General features: G+C 40.1%; 1 long non-coding RNA gene across 1 annotated transcript; it reads right to left on the bottom strand.

Annotated features, from left to right (window-relative positions):
- Positions 1-418: 418 nt before the first annotated feature.
- On the bottom strand, positions 419-11,971 carry LOC139571135 (uncharacterized). The gene is made up of 3 exons (XR_011674240.1): positions 11,413-11,971; positions 2,724-2,921; positions 419-2,506 (listed from the first exon to the last, which is right to left on the bottom strand). It is a non-coding gene; the product is annotated as an uncharacterized lncRNA (long non-coding RNA).
- Between the last annotated feature and the right edge of the window lie 4,403 nt (positions 11,972-16,374).

Genomic DNA, 16,374 nt, shown 5'->3' with positions numbered 1-16,374 from the left:
TTGATACCATGTCTTGTTTTGAGGAGTTGACTAATTTCATGTTAATGCTAATATGGCAAAAAATTGCTAAGTTGCTAACCAACAACTGGGACAATGTTTTTGAGAGACAACAAGTGCTCATTTATTTATGTTTTCAATTAACACTGGAGACGAAATATAGTTTACATGTTGTCAACTATCTAAGCCAACCCTGTCTGTTTTGCCCCATAGTTGTGCACGCTGTAACGGTTTTGACTTGAGGTTGTTGTTTGTTAGCTTGTGCCTACCAGAGAAAATATAGATTTCTCCTTTTTGTTTGTGAGGGAATGAGTCCGGTCCGTCAAGTCTACACCAATACGAAGGACTCATGTAAAAGTCAGTATGGAAATACACTTTTCATAAACCCTTTAAAATATTTGAAATAACTTCAAAACAACAGTTATTTTGTGTTGGTTTTATTGTCACAATAATCACACAATCAATATAAGTCACAAATAATAACAACCTTGGTTCAATGGTAAATGTCCCGTACCTCGGGCCAATAAATACGTGACCTGAGTCCTACCATAAAGTGGTGCGTAAGTTCCTGTTCCACACACAATAAAGATGATCAGAAATCTCAGTCGTATTCAACTACAAATGAACAAATAAACCAACACGGTATAAATCACACCAAAGCAAATTAAATTCCATATGCAAAAAAGTTGTAATCAGTCAGACAATCCAATCTGCCAGCGGCGAAAGGCCACGGAGAACAGCAAAGACTAACGTAGATCAGTAGTCCAACAATCAGAGGCACAGCGAGGGATTTTGGGCCCCATGAAAAGATATCACATTGGGCCCCACTACCACAGGCCACACCAACCCTGCACAATTGCTGTAACCACACACCTCCAGAACCCAATCGACCCATTCAAAGCTTTAAATAACTCTACCTTTGCAGACTTGCAACTCTCTTGTAGTCCAATATTTACTGTACGATATTTACTGATAGTGAGCTGTGAAAATATAACACTGTGCAGATATGCATGCAACATTCGGCATACAGCGGAATTCACTATTTGATGCAAGACTGATACTCTCTATAAGAAATGTGCTAAAGGCCATCTTTTACAGTCTTATTGTAATTTGAATGGTAAAATTCTTGAATGGAAAATTATCTTAATATTAATCAATAACTTAAAATAAATATAACTTAAAAATACATTAACCTCTTCAATTACAATAAATTAACATTATCATCTATAGAATATAACAAACAAAATAATAAAAGCAGAAGCAGATTTTTTAACTAAGTATACATACCAACTAGAAAATAAGCAGCTGTAAAAGTGGAAATGGAAAACAAAATGGAAATGAAAAGGCCTGATGGTGGCGCTAGAGGAAAGGTCAAGTGGTCACCAAATCAATAGGTTTCTTCCACTTGGGGTCTTGATTGTGCACAACAAATTTTATGGCAATCCAGCCATTACTTGAGATATATCTTGTTCTCAGTCTGTTCTCAGTCTGTGGGCATCATGTGTGTAGTGATCCAATATCCATAGCCATGCCATTTAACAGTTATCACTGGCGCTTGCACAGCCTTATTCACCAAGAACCCAGCGCCGAGCCTTCTTGTTAGCAAAGTCACTGATCAAGTCTTTGAAGTCCAGCTTTCTAGCTAACTGACTTTCAATGGACAGCATGGCAAGACTGCAAAGCCTGTCCTGGAACATAGTGGACCTCAAATAGTTAAAAAAAAATCTGTTTTAACTTACTGAAAGCTCTCTCACCACCAGCAACAGTCACAGGCAGTGTGCAAAATATACGTAAAGCAATGCACACTTCTCCAAAAATGCTTTGCATCTGCATCTTATTCAGGAGACCAAGAGGAGACACGTTACGGGGGAAAGCGGCAGCATATACAGTGTTCAGGTGTCTGACGTCATTTTGAAACTCAGGTGTAAGATCTCTGGAACACTTCATGATCAGTGGATGGGACACAGAAGGGACTTTATCCTCACTAATCTGCCCAACTTTCAGAACAGCAGAACATTATTCTACAATTTTGCAGTGGTGTGGAACCCAGTGCCCAAGTCACTTATGATGTTGTCCATAGCAGTAAAAAACACTGTGTTCTGAAACATTATTGCTGCACTGTCCTGAGCTGTCTCCTCTTGAGAGGTCTCAACATGGAATCTCTTCATTTTCCTCATGGCAGCTGTGTTCCTTGCTAAATTGAGATGCAACATCCATTTGCGTAGCAATCAGTGTTGCCTCAGACAGGAGAGACTCCCATCCATCTCGAAGAGCCTGCATCTCTTCCTTTAAGGCTCTGATATTGGTTGCCTCTGTGTCAAGTGAGATTTCTCCTGACTGGAGAATCACATTCCTAATCTCAATGCATTGCAGTACCTGTAATTATGCCAACTGACATGTCATTCAACACAATGCAGCTCACCTCCTTCTTCAGTTGGGAGTAGGGCTGGTTCAGGGGTATGGGGATGGAGAGACAGGGCTGCTGAGCCTGACACTGCATCTGTTGGGCCTGGCACCAGGCAGGGGCAGCGACAACTAATTTAGTATGAATAGCTTGCTAAAAGTTTGCCTGCATTTATTAAATGTCGGCTAAAAGAGGAGCGAAATGTACACTCAGAATGTTCTGTGAAGATATTAAGTAACTAATGTTAGGAGAGCAAAAGTTGCTTATTTCACTATGGACTAAGCTAACAGGTTAATTACCATCATTCAAGGACTACACCCACCTTCCTTTGTGAAAAATTGGGTGACATACTGTCGCCCTTTCTTTTCTCTCTCCTGTCTTTCTTTTCTTTCTTTTCGTTTTTGGAAGCCAGATTTTTCTTTAGGAAGCTGCGACATGATGCTCCGGCACTCCTCACTCGCAGTTCACTGCTAGGGGGGGTTGGGCAATACAGAGGCTCTCTGGATGTTTACTCTTTGCCCTAAACAGGAAAAGAAAAAGAACCGTTAGATTTATTAGTACAATGTAAATAAATTATTATATTAATGATGATAGGTTAATGATTTAATATTGAATTTTTTTTACCTAATGTTCTAATAATTTCTTAGGGCCCCTGTGAGTCACAGGCCCTTAGAATCGTCCTAAGCTTTTCCGCCCATATGGTGCCCCTGCCAACAATATACATAAGTAGATAGATCCGATACTGGTTGATCCTGCGACACGGCTACAGTACACACTTTTAAATACACCAAAATAAACTGGGTATCAACAAGCTTCCAAGCTGAGGGTTGAACAATTCCTCTCTCGCGACACTGTCACAACCCACTGTTGCGCAGCTGATGCTGGCTATTTAATAGGGGACTAAAGGGGAAGCGCCCCATCGGCAGGAGAAACACTGAGACGGTTCAGACAAATTCAATGCTGTCACAACGCGTTGGTTTTGTTGCGAAACAACCAACCCGCCTATAACAAAAAATATTGTATTTTCAGCTGTTTGAAGCTGGTGTACAATAAAACTAAAGTAAAAGAGGCAAAAACCTAATTTAAGAACGGGAAGCATAGAACTAGTGCAAATAGAACAGATCTACAGCTTCTTTGACTTGCATTCAATGAGAATGACAGATCTATAATCAAATCGTATTGGTCACATACACATATTTAGCAGATGTTATTGCGAGTGTAGCGAAATGCTTGTGTTTCTAGCACCAACAGTACAGTAATATCTAACAATTCACAACAATACACACAAACCTAAAAGTAAAATAATGGAATTAAGGAATATATAACTATTAGGATGAGCAATGTCAGAGTAGCATAGACTAAAATACAGTAGAATAGAATACAGTATATACAATACCGTTCAAAAGTTTGGGGTCACTTAGAAATGTCCTTGTTTTTGAAAGAAAAGCAAATTTTTGTCCATTAAAATAACATCAAATTGATCAGAAATACAGTGTAGACATTGTTAATGTTGTAAATTACTATTGTAGCTGGAAACATCTGATTTGTTTAAGGAATATCTACATAGGCGTACAGAGGCCCATTATCAGCAACCATCACTCCTGTGTTCCAATGGCACATTGTGTTAGCTAATCCAAGTTAATAATTTTAAAAGGCTAATTGATCATTAGAAACCCCTTTTACAATTATGTTAGCACAGCTGAAAACTGTTGTTCTGATTAAAGAAGCAATAAAACTGGCCTTCCTTAGACTAGTTGAGTATCTGGAGCATCAGCATTTGTGTTCGATTACAGGCTCAAAATGTCCAGAAACAAAGAAATGTCTTCTGAAACTATATTCTCGTTCTGAGAAATGAAGGCTATTCCATGGGAGAAATTGCCAAGAAACTGAAAATCTCGTGCAACGCTGTGTACTACTCTCTTCACAGAACAGCGCAAACTGTCTCTATCCAGAATAGAAAGAGGAGTGAGAGGCCCCGGTGCACATCTGAACAAGAGGACAAGTACATTAGAGTGTCTAGTTTGAGAAACAGACACCTCACAAGTTCTCAACTGGCAGCTTCATTAAATAGTACCCGCAAAACACCAGTCTCAACGTCAACAATGAAGAGGCGACTCCGGGATGCTGGCCTTCTAGGCAGTGTTCCTCTGTCCAGTGTCTGTGTTCTTTTGCCCATCTTAATCTTTTCTTTTTATTGGCCAGTCTGACATATGGCTTTTCTTTTGCGACTCTGCCTAGAAGGCCAGCATCCCGGCGTCGCCTCTTCACTGTTGACGTTGAGACTGGTGTTTTGCAGGTACTATTTAATGAAGCTGCAGTTGAGTACTTGTGAGGTGTTTGCGCAACGAATAGGGTGTTTGCGTTTCACCCCAACGACCTGTTCCTGTCTCTCCGTTCACTACAGTATTGTAACTCTGCACTATTACATAATGATAGATAAGTGCTATTTGCGTAGGAAAATATAATGTTATGCATTTGCTCCATTGTTTATACTTTTGTTGCTGACCCGGTTTATGAGGGCCTGCAGAAGTTAATGTATGTGACTATAATAACATTATACTACTGTAATTACTTCATATAGGATGTGTAACCATCTCTGGAAAACAAAATGCTCAATACGGAAAGGATCAATGTTAAGTCAGTTCGCATAATGCACTAAATGAACGGATGGGATTCATCTTCCGGTAAGTCAGCCCATTTTAGATAATGACAACCCACTAAATTCATTTAAATTGCACACCCTGACCCTATTCAATATATTGATAATTGTGCAATTACTATAGCTACCCACTGTTCATCATTCAGTGTGCAAAATAGAGGGACTATGCACCCGATTGCATTATATAGTATCCCGAATGAGTGACTGGCAAAGTGCCAATCTATACGCCTCCATACCTCCACTGTCCTCTTTTATGCTTACTCAGTAGGCCTGTTGAGTGATGCACACTTCTTTTTAACCTGACCAATTAACAATGGGGAAGTCTCTAAGCACGTTGTAGATGCATGAGCACGAACTGTATTACATGAGAGGGGTATTCTACAATTTTGTGTGCCATTATAAGCATGTTAGTGTTGCAGCTGTGCTGGAACTACGTTTGTTTTGTTAGGCATGTCAATGATCTTTTAGACATTTTAAATCTAAGGCATAGGGCCTTCACTAAGCTACAGTATATGAAGTCATCTCAAGCAGTAAACCTGAATGCGTGCATATTTCTGTCTATAGTTCTACAGAAACATTTCTATTGGTTTACATTTCATTACCAGCTTCTCCCAAGGCCTATGACTCAAATTGACATGAAGCAGGATGGATTGGCTGGTAGTTCACAAATCAAGAAGCTCAGAAAGATAAGAAATAAATTAACCTAGATCCAGATCACTATTTAAAGCTTATGACTCGAGTCCACAACAACCATTAGTCTGTTATGGCCGGGCATCATTGCAAATGTTAGCAAAAACACCGGTCTCCGGTTCAAAGAAGTGTAATTATGCACTTCTTTGTAATTACGCATTTTGCCGTTCTCTTCCGGTGGAAATGTACAGTATCTCCATGACCTTGCACTAAATTATTGATCCCTTCGTTGTCAAAACGCAAGTTTGTATGTGTAATCAGTAAGAATAAACAATCAGTTAACCCTTGTGCACATTCAGCTAACACATGCTCACACCTGTTAGTCTGGCTGATACCAAACTCAAAATCCTCCTGACTTCAGAGTCTGGAGAGACTGTTTGATGTTGTCAGAACGATACGGCGATAATGAAGGGAGTTGTGCTTTTACTGCTTTGTTCTTCTCTGTGTCTTTCTCAATCAAAGACCCACATGTACAGCTACACACAGTCCCGAGCGCTGCCCCCTTCCATTACAACTGTCAGATTTGCACCAACAAAGACTCCTGTCCAGACCAGTGGGTCATAGCTCTCCCTCACTGTATGCGTCATCCGGGCTACACACCTGTATACATATTATGATAGGCTGCTGAGGGGAGGACGGCTCACAATTATGGCTGGAATGGTATCAACCACATGGAAACCACATCTTTGATGTGTTTGATACCATTCCATTGACTCCATTCCAGCCATTATTATGAGCTGTCTCGCCCTCAGCAGCCTCCACTGGATGATAGTGTTTGTGTGTGTTCACATAAACAATGACATACACGTATAACTCAAACGTGTTTTAAAGGTGTGTATGTGTACAAAGGCTTTGAGAAGATTGAAGAGATGGAACGCTTTCAAATTTGGCAGAAGTCACAGAAATCGATTAAATTCGATTGATTTCTGTGACATTTGTGGTTATCGTTGAGTCCAAATTCAGCCATAAAAGAAAGGTACTTTATTCAATAGGTTGATGTTGATATTGCAGTCTTCTTGATGTGTTAATCTTTCTTTTCCATGTAAATACATATCTTTTTTTTTAACAATGGAGTTGATACAAGAATAGACACTAATATAGTACTGTATATGTGGTTTACCAAACTGTTAAGTACTTGAACACCTCACAGATCTGTCTGCTTTGTATTGCGTTTTGTGTCATGTCTTTTATTCAATTTTTATTTCACAGTACAACTGGGTCTTTGGGATGTTGGAGGTCAACAGAGGTAATAGATGACCAGATCTGAAAATGGTACCGTCAAGCTCACGCAACAACATCAAAAGAGGAACAACCATCTACAGTGACTCGTGGAGAGCATATGTGCAGGCGCTGAATCGACTAGGTTATCAGCATCACACTGTGAACCACAGGCAGAACTTTGTTGATCCACATTTGAGCAGCCACACACAGCACATTGAACGCTCTTTGCAGATGATCAAAAACCAGGTCTGGAGACTTAAAGGGAATCAATCAGAGAAAATGTTGAAGAACCATTTGAAATTTATTGAATGGATTTACTGGTTGGGCAAAAAACACAGGGGAGGCATCTTCGGACGACTGATCAACAACATAAAGAGGAGATATAAAGTGTGACTGAATTTTTGGGGGGAGAAAAGCACATATTGGGCCCATCTTCTAATACCATTGGAGGTGTGGAGAAGTAGATCTGGAGATAATTTCACTTTTGTTCTGTTATTGATCTGTCATTGGATTTTGTGACCACAGTATTTTCATTTCAAGAAAATAAAAAAAAGCTAAAAAAGAAAGAAATATTGTTAACTTTAACAAATTACAACAATAAGAATGAGAAACTTCTGGAGTATTGCAAGATATGGTTTGGGACCCTCAGCCCGAAGCTATTAAATTAAAACAAAAGAAGAAGGCAAGGGGAAAGCTTTGGTCTATAACGCCAAAGTTTTGGTAGATTAACCATGTTCTGTTAATTAGGCTACCATGATGTTTTGAAATTTTCCAGTTTGAATGTTTTTTGTATCTCCTACATCATGCAGCCTAATATATTGAAAAACCCACTGAAAAATCTGTTTTAATTCTTAAAGAACGTCTGCACCATGTGATGTGTTGTTCTTCTTCAGTTTATACTTGTATGGCAGGTAGTTTGCTGTGAGACTTGTGCCTTAGTAGATTATTGAAAAATATTGTCTTCCGTTGTTTTATTTTTTGTGTGAAATTCTACCTCAGAAAACCATTCTTAAAGAAGAATGTCTGCACCACATGTTTTGTTGTTATTTTTCAGTTGATACATTTATGGCAGTTTGCAGAGACTTGTGCCTTCGTAGATTAGTAAAAAAAAAAGTTAAATTGTGAAATGATACCTCGGATAACAATGTTTAAGTAAACTATTCAAATGTTTTTACATTACAAATGTCCTCTCAGGAAGACTATGGCAATGCTATCATGTAATAAAGCTGTTCCTAAGAGATTATCTTCCTCTTCCTGCCTTTTTTATGGTTGTTGCTATATCTGTCTTTTACAATAGGGTACAGAAAATAAGTGAAACTTCCAGAAGCTTTAAAATGAGGGCCAGGATGTCAGGATGGGTAATGTACAGTATAAATACACACTAATTACAAGTAATTACTCCTCAAGATATACTTAATTTTAACTAGCTAAATCCTGTGTAACACCTAGTAATTACATTGTACTTATGCAGACATTACATGTACTCTGTGGTGTACAAATTTGTTTAGTCTCCCACTTATATAGTGCTTCTAGAAGCTTTAATTCTGAGTTCCAGGTTGTTAGGATGGGTAATGTACTGTATAAGTACACAGAAATTAAGTGAAACTTCCAGAAGCTTTAAAATGAGGGCCAGGATGTCAGGATGGGTAATGTACAGTATAAATACACACTAATTACAGGTAACTACCCCTCACGAGACTTCATTTTAACAAGCTAAATCCTGTGTAACAGCTAGTGATTACATTGTACTTAGGCAAACATTACATGTACTATGCTTTCAAATAATTTATTTTTCCACATCTGGGTTGACACCTATATTAGATCCCAGTCAGTGAGGCTGACCTACTGATCTGTTTTTACCACCTTAACCAAGTTACCCCAGACGGTATACTATATTTTGAGGGCAAGTGCTAGCAACAACCCTGAGTGCACATTCAAGGGTAAGTAATTAGAGCCTATTGAGTATAGGCTATAATCTCTACGACACCCATCACATTCATGAGGGATCACAACCTTTGTGACAGTTGTTACTGTATGCAGCTTAGAAGAAGTGAAACACTAAGTTGGTGAATTTAGTGGAAACCTGCCCGTGTGTAACAACCATGGTAACAATAATTATTTGTTACACTGCTGTAATTACAGTGCCCTTGGAAAGTATTCAGACCACTTGACTTTTTCCACATTTTGTTATGTTACAGCCTCATTCTAAAATTTATTAAATAAAGAATGTCCCTCGTCAATCTACACACAATACTCCATAATGACAATGCGAAAACAGCTTGTTAGAAATTTTTGAAAATGTATTACAAACAAAAAACAGAAATACCTTATTTACGTAAGTACTCAGACCCTGTGCTATGAGAATCGAATTTGAGCTCCGGTGCATCCTGTTTCCATTGATCATCCTTGAGATGTTGCTACAACTTGATTGGAATCCAGCTGTGGTAAATTCAATTAATTGGACATGATTTGGAAAGGCACACACCTGCTTATATAAGGTCCCACAGTTCACAGTGCATGTCAGAGCAAAAACAAAGCAGTGAGGTCGAAGGAATTGTCCATAGAGCTCCGAGACAGAATTGTGTTGAGGCACAGATCTGGAGAAGGGTACCAAAAAATGTCTGCAGCATTGAAGGCCAGCCAAGAACACAGTGGCCTCCATTTTAAATGGATGAAATTTGGAACCACCAAGACTCTTCCTGGAGCTGGCCAAACTGAGCAATCGGGGGAGATGGGCCTTGGTGAGGGAGGTGACCAAGAGCCCGCATTGGTCACACTGACAGAGCTCCGGAGTTCATCTGTGGAGATGGGAAACCTTCCAGAAGGACAACCATCTCTGCAGCACTCCACCAATCAGGCATTTATGGTAGAGTGGACAGACGGATGCCACTCCTCAGTAAAAGGCACATGACAGCCTGCTTGGAGTTTGCCAAAAGGCACCTAAAGGACTCTCAGACCACGACAAACAAGATTCTCTGGTCTGATGAAACCAAGATTGGCCTGAATGCCAAGCGTCTCGTCTGCATAATGTCAAGCGTCATGCTGTGGGGATGTTTTTCAGCGGCAGGGACTGGGAGACTAGTCAGGATCGAGGGAAAGATGAACGGAGCAAAGTACAGAGAGATCCTTGATGTGTTCTTGAGTGGCCCAGCCAGAGCCCGGACTTGAACAGGATCGAACATCTCCGGAAAGACCTGAAAATAGCTGTGCAGTGACGTTCCCCATCCAACCTGACAAAGCTTGAGAGGATCTGCAGAGAAGAATGGAAGAAACTCCCCAAATACAGGTGTACCAAGCTTGTAGTGTCACACTCAAGAAGACTTGAGTCTGTAATCGCTGCCAAAGCTGCTTCAACAAAGTACTGAGTAAAGGGTCTGAATATTTATGTATATGATATTTCAGTTGTTTAAAAAAACATTTGCAAAAAAAAAAAAAAAAATGTGTGTAGATTGATGAGGAAAAAAACGAATTAACCCATTTTAGAATAAGGCTGTAACGTAAGGAAATGTGGAAAAGTGAAGGCGTCGGAATACTTTTCCCGAATGCACTGTACATACCGCAATTACTACCAGTTGCATGTTGTTATTACACTGTAACTAGGAGATGTTACAGTTAACTATAATACTTGTTAGTGTAATTAGATGTGTAATTACACTGTAATAAGGACCCTTTAAAATGAAGTGTTACAGAACATTTTTGTTATGGGTCCTTCCACATCTCCTCTTGAGAGTCATTAACTTCGTTGCATTCAAGCGGTATTGTCTGTGAGAGAACAACGAAAACGCTATTAGACATTAATGGGCAATCGTTGTGTACTGTCTGTATTCCTACTGTAGCAGCATGGTGTAGAATTTGAGGCATCTCACAGACACACGTTAGCTAGCTACCTACAACACACAAGTATAGTTACTCCAATACTAATATGAGTCATAAACCCAAAGTCATTCCTTTAGTCTCCGCCATCATCATCAAAACATTTATCCAGTTTTGCTCCTAATGAGAGGCACTGAGTCTAGCTAGGCTAGTTAGCTAACTACAGTAGCTATAATGCTAGACTACAGTACATTTTAGGTATAGCAAACAAATCAAATCAAAGTGTATTTGTCACGTGCGCCGAATACAACAGGTGTAGTAGACCTTACAGTGAAATGCTTACTTACAGGCTCTAACCAATAGTGCGAAAGAAAGGTATGTGTGTGTGTGTGTGTAGGTAAGTAAAGAAATAAAACAACAGTAAAAAGACATTTGAAAATAACAGTAGCAAGGCTATATACTGGACCAGTTAGCTAGCTAGCTAAACTGGGCTAGCTTGGCTTGTACTGTTTTTAGCAAGCCCCGTTATGGGTGAATAGATCACCAAATTGTAATTTACTGAAAATACTGCCTTGTGTAAAACGTGAGGTTATATTACTAGCTAGCTACCGACAGCAAAACAACTTACATGTTTGTCATTTGCCTTCCTTTGACCTGGTCCAGCTGGTCTAGGCTGCCGCCGCTGCTTGCTGGTTTCACAATTATTTTTATTGCTATCTCAACTCCTCTTCAGTGCATTCCGACTCAAATAAACAGGGCTGTATGTTCCTATGTAAATGAACATCCCCCAAAATTTGGCTTCCAGCTCTTCTTGGAAAGTGGAATCATCAGAAGCAGCCATTGTAGTGAATTATTTAGCAATCTCGGATATACAGTGCACAGTAACATAGCTCCTGTGAACCTGTAAAGCAGTCCCGTCCCCGTTTTGAAAAGCCTGTCTTTGAGGGTGGGAACAAGGAGGTAGGGCTCCCATTATGCTGTAGTCTTTACAAAGCCAGGGAAAATGAGTCAACCTAGATATCCTGCAATATCATGGCAGATAGGAACATCGTTGAGACAAGTCCAATTTCTCTATTGAACAATGACAACCATATCTACTCGCTGCTAGCGTGATCGTGCAATCGGCGAAACAAAAAAGGCCACAATATTTGCTACTAAACGTGATTCCATTCATTTTTAGATCAGACAGCAGGCTCAATCAACCAATGACGTAATTGGTTGAACTCTCCCCGAGCAAAACATTAAAAAATACAACTATAGCGCATAATTAGGTTTGAAACACTCTATCATCAATCATAATTATGTAGTGTACTAGTGTATAGTAGTGAAGGTTTATTAGGAATGTTGTAAAGTATTTTGAAAGGACCCGCACCTCAGAATATGTTATAGATTACTTCTTATTGTCTTATTATATCTGCAGACTGTAGTGGCAAAACTGCTCATCAACTATGATCCTGCCCAGCAATACTGTCTTAACATTTGCATATGTGCTGGTCTTTCCGCTGCCTTGGTGCCAGATGTAAGCCATAGTGTGCATTTGTGCTAAGCACAAAAAATTAAATCAAGCCTGATTAATGGTGTAAACATGCTGGAATCAACTCACAGGGCACATTCTGTTTGCACATAATTATATTTAAATTAGTGTTTAGTCTAATGGGTAATTCCACAAGATGTGTTCCTTTTGCATACCTTTGATATTTTAGCAGAAATTGTGCCCACATATTGCATTTTAAAAGCTTGTTATATTAAATGAAGTGCCCTTTAATATAGACCACATGGGAATAAAGATTTGCTAAAGTGTCAAAATTCAACATGTTGACATGTCCCTCTGTGCAGCCTCTGTGACTTCTAGGAAGCTTTAACCCACTTAACCCCAACATTTATCAAAGTTTTCACAATCATTGTAAAGCGCTAGTTGTTTTGTTGCTTTGAGAAAGTCATTTCTAAAGATGAGTATTTATTACATGTGATTAGTGATTCATTTTAAGGTTAAAAAAACTACCTGTCCCTCATTTTTGTGAACTGAACTCGTTTCAATATGGTGAAACTTGTCACGCATACTCCTGGGCTCGACGTTGCCGGTCTTAACCAGCGGTCCTGGCAACACACATTACCCTCACCTGGCAACCATCATTGCGCAAAGCTGCTCCCCATCGTTACGCACACCTCGACTTCATCCTCACCCTGATTACTCCCCCCTTATTTAGCCCTCAGTAGCCTGTCTTCAGGCAGTATTAGTTTTGTTTACGTTCAGTACGCTAGTCCTGTTTGGATTATCTTTATGTTTGGATTATCTTTCCTGACTCCCTGCGTATACGTTACAAAACTATTCCTTTTCAAGTACTTATTACTTTCTAACAGTCAAATAATATTGTAAAAGCAGTTTAACTGGTTCTACTCTTTTTGGTTATTTTCTGGTGTTTTGTGTTGGAAAGCTGAGTGGGTCGATCATACCATGCCAACCGTGTTACCCATGGATAGACAGGCTAGAAAATGTTTAACAATTTTTGAAAAATTGCATTCAATTGCCCCTCCCTGTTGCACACAACAAGCTTCCATTCTCTGTCACAAGGGGATTTATGGATGATTTCAGATGAAGTCGTCAACCATGTTTCTCACGGTCAACCCTGTTCCTTTATTTGGCACTTAATAGGTGTCTTAATATAGTATGTTGTTATTTAACTCTTGAGATGGGAAAACATGTTTTTTAATAAGTTGAAAATGTGCTCTTTATGACAGAGAACAAACACGCAGAGAACAAATGCGTTGCTCGCCATTAGCGCCTCCTACACTCAGAACCCTAAGAGCTAATATGAGGGATGTCTCAGTCTCTGCTTAAATCTATTATATACAGTGGGGAGAAGAAGTATTTGATACACTGCCGATTTTGCAGGTTTTCCTACTTACAAAGCATGTAGAGGTCTGTAATTTTTTATCATAGGTACACTTCAACTGTGAGAGACAGAAAACAAAAATCCAGAAAATCACATTGTATGATTTTTAAGTAATTAATTTGCATTTTATTGCATGACATAAGTATTTGATACATCACAAAAGCAGAACTTAATATTTGGTACAGAAACCTTTGTTTGCAATTACAGAGATCATACGTTTCCTGTAGTTCTTGAACAGGTTTGCACACACTGCAGCAGGGATTTTGGCCCACTCCTCCATACAGACCTTCTCCAGATCCTTCAGGTTTCGGGGCTGTCACTGGGCAATACGGACTTTCAGCTCCCTCCAAAGATTTTCTATTGGGTTCAGGTCTGGAGACTGGCTAGGCCACTCCAGGACCTTGAGATGCTTCTTACGGAGCCACTCCTTAGTTGCCCTGGCTGTGTGTTTCGGGTCGTTGTCATGCTGGAAGACCCAGCCACGACCCATCTTCAATGCTCTTACTGAGGGAAGGAGGTTGTTGGCCAAGATCTCGCGATACATGGCCCCATCCATCTTCCCCTCAATACGGTGCAGTCGTCCTGTCCCCTTTGCAGAAAAGCATCCCCAAAGAATGATGTTTCCACCTCCATGCTTCACGGTTGGGATGGTGTTCTTGGGGTTGTACTCATCCTTCTTCTTCCTCCAAACACGGCAAGTGGAGTTTAGACCAAAAAGCTATATTTTTGTCTCATCAGACCACATGACCTTCTCCCATTCCTCCTCTGGATCATCCAGATGGTCATTGGCAAACTTCAGACGGGCCTGGACTTGCGCTGGCTTGAGCAGGGGGACCTTGCGTGCGCTGCAGGATTTTAATCCATGACGGCGTAGTGTGTTACTAATGGTTTTCTTTGAGACTGTGGTCCCAGCTCTCTTCAGGTCATTGACCAGGTCCTGCCGTGTAGTTCTGGGCTGATCCCTCACCTTCCTCATGATCATTGATGCCCCACGAAGTGAGATCTTGCATGGAGCCCCAGACCGATGGTGATTGACCGTCATCTTGAACTTCTTCCATTTTCTAATAATTGCGCCAACAGTTGTTGCCTTCTCACCAAGCTGCTTGCCTATTGTCCTGTAGCCCATCCCAGCCTTGTGCAGGTCTACAATTTTATCCCTGATGTCCTTACACAGCTCTCTGGTCTTGGAGGTTGGAGTCTGTTTGATTGAGTGTGTGGACAGGTGTCTTTTATACAGGTAACGAGTTCAAACAGGTGCAGTTAATACAGGTAATGAGTGGAGAACAGGAGGGCTTCTTAAAGAAAAACTAACAGGTCTGTGAGAGCCGGAATTCTTACTGGTTGGTAGGTGATCAAATACTTATGTCATGCAATAAAATGCAAATTAATTACTTAAAAATCATACAATGTGATCTTCTGGATTTTTGTTTTAGATTCCGTCTCTCACAGTTGAAGTGTACCTATGATAAAAAATTACAGACCTCTACATGCTTTGTAAGTAGGAAAACCTGCAAAATTGGCAGTGTATCAAATACTTGTTCTCCCCACTGTATACCGAGTGTACAAAATATTAAGAACACTCTTTCAATGACATAGACTGACCAGGTGAAGCTGTGATCCCTTATTGATGTCACTTCTTAAATCCACTTCAATTAGTGTCGATGATGGGGAGGAGAGAGGTTAAAGAAGGATTTTTAGTCCTTAAGACAATTAAGACATTGATTGTGTATGTGTGCCATTCAGAGGTTAAATGGGCAAGACAGAAGATTTGTGCCTTTTAACGGGGTATGGTAGTAGGTGCCAGGCGCAACGGTTTGAGTATGTCAAGAACTGCAATGGTGATGGGTTTTTCACGCTCAATAGTACCAAGAATGGTCCACTACCCAAAGGACCTCCAGCCAACTTGACACAACTGTGGGAAGCATTGGAGTCAACATGGGCCAGCATCTCTGTGGAATGCTTTCGACATCTTGTAGAGTTCATGCCCCGACAAATTGAGGCTGTTCTGAGGGAAAAGGGGAGGAATGTTTTGTTTATAAAATAGGTTCATGCTATACTAGATCAGTCATGTCACTCTACAGTACTACTAACAGGACAGGCAATATGCAGTAAAACCTACCGAGTTTCCGTTTCAATACCATTGTAGCATTTCAGTTTCAGATTACCTTTATTATTTGGTGTGTCGTTTCATTATCTTTTTGCAGTTTAATAAAGGGATGGTTAGTTGATGCACAAGAGCCCCTACTGATTCATTTGTTTGGACTACAGCATGCCAGCATACAGTAGTGGATGACAATGTATTGGTTTAGCACTGCTTTACTATTTATTTACCTAGCTAATGCAAAGTCTGAGTCAAGCGTTTTTCTTCTGGTCCTCCTGTGTTGAGGGTGAGTAAGCCTCCGCTGAGTTTTTTGATTGGACAGACTTCAAGAATGTGGTGCATGGTGTGCTCCACCCCACAGGCACATAGGCAGCTTGCTTTTATGCCCCATTAGTGGAGGTTGGCGAGGCATGGGCCGTGGCCAGTCTTGAACATATTTAATAAGTGATTAAGGCCACCTTAGGGAAACAACATACAAAATTGATATAGCAATGTATATACTTTATCTATTATATCTAAATCTTATTATCATCAGGATTGTAAATCTATTGTCATAGAGTTAGAGTAAGGCAGGGATTCAATCCGATCCCTCTTT

This window comes from Salvelinus alpinus, chromosome 3, assembly GCF_045679555.1.
Source record: "Salvelinus alpinus chromosome 3, SLU_Salpinus.1, whole genome shotgun sequence".
Lineage (NCBI taxonomy): Eukaryota > Metazoa > Chordata > Actinopteri > Salmoniformes > Salmonidae > Salvelinus > Salvelinus alpinus.
This window is presented reverse-complemented; position numbering and strand designations above follow the sequence as displayed.